We start from the raw sequence: 6264 nt of genomic DNA on the forward strand, positions 1-6264 counted from the left end.
GAAAGCTTAACATTAGAGAAAAGAAAATAGATCTTATGGACTTACATACTGGAATGGGAATGTCACGAATATGAATTCCAAAGATATGGATATCATAGATTGTAAACGTAAATCTCATTCGACTGGTTCTTTAGTTGCTTCCTTTCCTTGATGTTTTGGGTATTGATCATTTGAATTTTAATGCTTACTAGATTTTTATCTTGGATTTCTGAACAGAATCAGGCACTATCAACGTTTTGTGCTTATATTGGGAACGTTGCCTCATCAACCTTATGTGAATATATTATTTTCTTATAATTTGCAACAATTTTTATCCCAAATGTTGCGTCATTGTATGATAAACACTGAAATTCCTCGGCTAATTATCCCTAGCAATTCCTACAGTGTTTAATATGTTTCAATCTAGCTGCCACGAGTTAGTGGAATTATGCTGCTATTCAGTTTGTTGATGCATTTTCAGAATTTTGAGAAATTAAACTATTAATATTTCAAATAGTTCCGTTCTAGCTACCTCCAGGCTATGAATTGCTCCATTAAAACTTTTCATATAATGGGTCTCAAAGGCCCAAGCTCAGGTCAACGCTTTTTTTTCCCTTTATGCTCAAGTTAGGGAACCCTTTTCGTGTGTGTAGTTCCCTTCTCCTTGGAATGAATTCCCTATTACTGGGCTTATTCTTTGCTTCGCTGAGCTAAATTTTATACTGGTCAGTGTCCATTGCGTGAGAGATATAGTTCAAAGTAGATCTCGAGATCTTCTTCAAGTGTGTTTGCTATTTATAGACTGGTCTTGAGCTCCAGAACTTGTGGCAATCGTTAGATTTTAATTTCTTAAAGTCTTTGACGGAAAGCGGGAACCTTAGCGTCGATTACATTATCTGCCTTTTTTTCCTTTTATTTCGTCGTACACAAATTTAAATAAGATATAAAAATTATTTTTGTATATTTATGTATGTGTGTGTGTCTCCCTAATACCTTTATTTTCTTTTTTGAAAGAAGTCTTTGCTTTTATAACTTGCTTAAAGCTTCGTGCTCCTGCCTTCCAAGATGGACTTTGTGAGTCCTTTCCTCTTTTAGACGATTTATTGTCTCTTCATAATATGTGTGTATGTGTGTGTATAATTATATAGTATATGTATGTGAATGTATATATATAATATATATAATATATATGTGATCGGATATATTGATATATATATATAGATATATATGATATACATATATATACATATTATATATCTTATATATATATCGTATTCTCTATATATCATATATATATATAGATATATATATATATATGTATATATATATCTATATACATATATAGTCCCTATATATATCTCTATATATAATTATAATATATTATTATACAATCGAGATATCTAGGACATAATTCTAATAAGTTACTTTGGTATCTTCTTAGGCACCCGGAGATATGGTATTCAAAAAGTGTTTCCCCAATAGGAAAATGAAAATGGTATTTCTCGGAAAATGCCCAACAGTTTTCGTCCTCCAATGGACCTCTTCTGGGGGCGTTTATTAAGGAAATTAACGCCCCAAGAAGAGGTCAATTGGAGGACGAAACTGTTGGGCATTTTCTGAGACATACCATTTTCATTTTCCTATGTGGAATACACTGAATATATATATATATATATATATATATATATATATATATATATATATATATTTAGATCTGTATAATATATATATACATATATATATATATATATATATATATATATATATATATATATATATATATATTGTAAGGGAATTAATATATTTGGTAAACTTTTATATTGTAGTTATGCTTTTGACTTCACACATTAAAGTAAATTTCTGTTTGTTTTTGTCCAGTTTATTTATGTATGTCGTTTGAAGGTTGGACTTGGGGTTTTTACCTCCCCCCCTCTAAGGGTAGTTATAGTTTTAATTGGTAATTAACCCTTGTAAATGTTTTTCTTTTCATGGTTGACGGTGTTTCGACTGTTTGTGACCCGTTTTGTTTTCATCTCCGCTTCTGATATGGGAACTTGCGGAGTGATGAAGAGTTAGTTAACGGCTCCCTGTAGAGAGGTTACCAGCTCCTATATTTTTCCTGACGGCTTGTGGTAAATTACTCTGACGTTTCTGAAGACGTCCTCGCTTTTTGTGAAGCTATTGGCATCTTGGAGGTGTTCCTTTTCATCCCCCTACGAACAGTACTTTTTGTAGACGTCTCTGCGGTCTGTGTAAAGAAATCGTGTGACGCCCTTCCTTTACAAGACGTATACTTCGGGGTTGTGATGCCCTAACTTGCTTGATGTACCTTTGGAGGCGAACCTCGCCCGTCATTTGCCCTTGCCCTCAGTTAGCTGAACCTCTGGAGTCGTAAAGAGGCCTCCCAGGGTCGAAGAAGAGGGTAAGATCCCAGACCCTGTGTGTATTTACTATAAATATTCTCTCTTATAGACGACCTGAGTTGGGTGTTTCATCCTTAGTGACACAATTGGAGTTAACCGTTGAAGACGAGATTTTGCGCTAATATTAAAGAGACGATTTACTATGAAGCACTGGAATAGTGGAGTGATAGTTAATTTTTCTTGACTACAAGATAATTATGTTTCATAGTCCTAATGTACGCTTATTCGAATGTGTGGTTTGATTAGGTTTAAGGCTATTTTTCTTACTTTGTCTCTTACTTTCGTAACGACCAGTGCATCTGTGTTTTCTATCTCCCCCTAGTAACTTTTTCTTTTACTTTAGTATGATAGTTAGCTAGGCGAATGTATTTTTGGATTTTTTTGTAATTGTGAGTTTTGTTTTGCTCTTTCTTCCCTAAAGTACAGCTTTCAAGGGATTTCTTTGTAATGATAAGACCTTTTTGTTGTAATAAATAATTAAGTATATGTTTAGTCTCTGTATCCTTCTCTTTGAGGAAATACTTTGGATTGTTGATGCTCTGGTTATGAGTCCTACTCATTACCATAGTGGTAAGGACTTTAGAAGTGGATTAAAGAACCTCTGAACTCATTACCATCTCTAAGAGTTCATAACATAATTGGCGACCGTGACAGGATCTACTACCAGACATTGACATTCAGAGGGTTTTCTCGAGGAGGAGTGCAGAGAAAGGTGGGAAAAGGATAGGTTTGCTTGATAGGCTTTTAAGTGATAGGAGTTTTTTCTCCCTCTCTCTCTTTCCCCATTTAACTTATTTCGAGTTTCAAGTTGAGGAGGCTGCGGCCGAATTTTTCAGTAATCCTGATTGGGAAGAAAATATTTTTGATTTGAAACGTGAGGAGTTGTGGTTTTTGTCTCAGTTTTTGCGTTTGGAACTGCCAGCAGAAATTCGTAAAGGACAGTTACTCAAAGAAGTGCTGAAAGCTGCTAAAGAGTACCAAGGGAAGGTGAGTGTCTCGGATATGAACAAAAATCAAGAACAGGGCAACGTTACTAACGATGGAAACCGGAACTAGATGAAAGTAACATCATCAGGTAAGTGAGTTGAGACTCAGTATTTTGAGGGAGGAAGCGAAAATTAAAGAGTTGGAGTTAAAAGCTATGCAGTTTCAAGCAGAAGAAAAAGCTAAAGAAAGGGAACACGAGATTATCTTGCGTAGAATGTGTAACAATAATAGTGATAATAATAGTAATAGTAGTGGCTCTGTAAGTAATTTTAATGTAATGTCAGCGTTAAAGTTAGTACCTTTGTTCAATGAGGAAGATGTCCCAGAATTTTTCACTTCTTTTGAGAGGATAGCTAAAAGGTTGGTTTGGCCGAAAGATATGTGGACCACTATGATACAATGTCGTTTGAAAGGGAAGGCTCAGCGTGTATATAATACACTTAATGAAGATCTTTGTAACGATTATGACACAGTGAAAGCCATAATTCTCAAGGCCTATGATTTAGTTCCTGAAGCTTATAGGCAGAAATTTCGCAATTTCAAGAAAGAGCCAGGGATGACATTTGTAGAATTTGCGAGGCAGAAGGAACAGTTTTGTGAGGACTGGTTGAAGTCGAAGGATATTGACAATTTTTCTAAATTAAAGGAATTAATTTTGATAGAAGAGTTTAAAAGGACTGTGACTAGGGAGTTAAGAATACATTTGGATGAGTTAAAACTAGACTCCTTACAGGAGATAGCTATTGCGTCAGAAGAGTACTCTCTCACCCACAAACAGGAAAAGTTAACAAGGGAAGTATCTATAAACAATAGGAAATTTTTCAATGGTAGTTGGAGAAGGAATAACCAGAACAGACAACAGGAGTCTTACAAACCCGATTTTGACAGGAATACGAGTAATAAGAATAATAGTAATTATGATAATAAAACTAGTAGTAGTGTAAATAATGTTAGTTCTCGTAGTTATGCCAATACTAGTAGGAACGTAGGTAACACTAAGGCTACAGAGTCAGGAATAGTTTGTTTTTGGTGCAGTAGGAGAGGTCATGTGGAGTCGCAATGTTTCTTGAGAAAGAAATATTTCGAAAGAAACTCGAAACCTGTCAGTGTTGTAACAGCAGATAAACTGCCTAGGAAGACGAAACTAGATGACTTAGATTTCGTAAGTACGTAACAGACGGATTTATTTTCACGGATTAAACTAAAGAGATTGGGACAAAAATTAAAGTATTGAGAGATACTGGGGCTGCTCAGTCATTAATTTTACGAGGGTCTGTCCCGGATGGATATGTTTATAAGAATGATGAGTATGTAGTATTGGGTGGTTTCCCGAATACAGTGGATTCATACCCACTAGAAACCTTTTATCTAAATACTAATTATTTTTCAGGTGAAGTAAAATTGGCGGTTGTTGATAGTTTGCCAATTACTAAGATAGATTTAATTTTTGCTAATGATTTGTCCATTACTGATGAAGCTTGTATCTTTCCAATTCTGTCCTATGAGTGATATTTGTAAACCTATCTCGGTAATAACGAGGTCAAAGGCAAAAGAGGTTGACCTGGCCGAGGTTGATTTGGATTTGGATGTGATTGATGAACTTAAGAATGACTTTGTGACAAATAGTACACTTACTTTTCGAGACGTAGAGTGGGATTCCAAGGCTTTTAGAAAAGCCCAAACTGTTGAATTTCATGAATTTGTTAGTAGTGATAGTAATGATTTATCGAAGCCAGTATTCTGTAAAGAGAGAGGTTTACTCTACAGGGTTAGTAGGTCAGCTGATGCACCTGCTGATCAGGTAGAGGTTTCCCGTCAGTTGGTAGTTCCTGAGAAATATAGGAATAAAATTTTGTAATTGGCTCATGAAAACAATCTTGCTGGGCATTTCGGAGTCAGAAAAACGTTTCAGAAGGTTGCACGGTATTTTTATTGGCCCGAATGCGCCGAGATGTAAAGCACTATGTGCTGTCTTGCAGGGTTTGTCAGTTGGTGGGGAAGCCTAACCAGAAGATACCTAAAGCCCCACTTATTCCCATACCTTCAGTTGGAGAGCCTTTTAGAGAGGTGGTGATCGACGTTGTGGGTCCTCTCCCGCGGACGCGCGGGGGCAATGAGTATTTGTTGACAATTGTGGATAGGATGACTCGCTTCCCGGAGGCTGTCCCCCTGAGGAGTATTCGGAGTGAAAAGATTGTGGATAATTTGATTAGCTTCTTTACTAAGTTTGGCATACCTCGCACTTTGCAATCTGACTGTGCTACTAATTTCACCAGCAAATATTTTAAGAATAAAATGTCTTAATTAGGGATAAAGCACATTACCTCTTCTCCGTATCACCCTGAGAGTCAGGGCCAGGTGGAAAGGTTTCACCAGACCCTGAAGTCAGTTTTGAAAAAGTTTTGTATGGAGTCAGGAAGAGAGTGGGATAAGGAGGTCCCGTATGCCTTATTCGCTATTCGTTCCGTTCCAAAGAAATGAAGCTTTGGGATACTCTCCTTTCGAGCTTGTTTTTGGGCATTGTGTGCACGGGCCTTTGGAGGTTGTACGTGAGCATCTGGAGGGGGAGACACCCGAGGTCAACATTCTTGATTATTTGTCAGGGCTTCAGGAGAAACTAAGAGAGGCATGGGAGTTTGCTAAAGAGAATTTAGCAGAAAGCCAGGAGGTGATGAAAAACAGATACGATGTTGGGACTCAAAAAAGGGTGTTTAAACCTGGAGATAGTGTTCTAGTTTTGTTGCCCTTCCCAGGAAATCCTTTGAGGGCACAGTTTTCAGGGCCCTGGAAGGTTCTGAAGAAATATAATGACGTGAATTATTTGATAGAGACCCCAGGTAAGGAAGAAAACTAGAGTATGTCATATTAATATGCT

The sequence above is a fragment of the Macrobrachium nipponense genome, chromosome 1 (assembly GCF_015104395.2).
Source record: "Macrobrachium nipponense isolate FS-2020 chromosome 1, ASM1510439v2, whole genome shotgun sequence".
Classification (NCBI taxonomy): Eukaryota; Metazoa; Arthropoda; class Malacostraca; order Decapoda; family Palaemonidae; genus Macrobrachium; species Macrobrachium nipponense.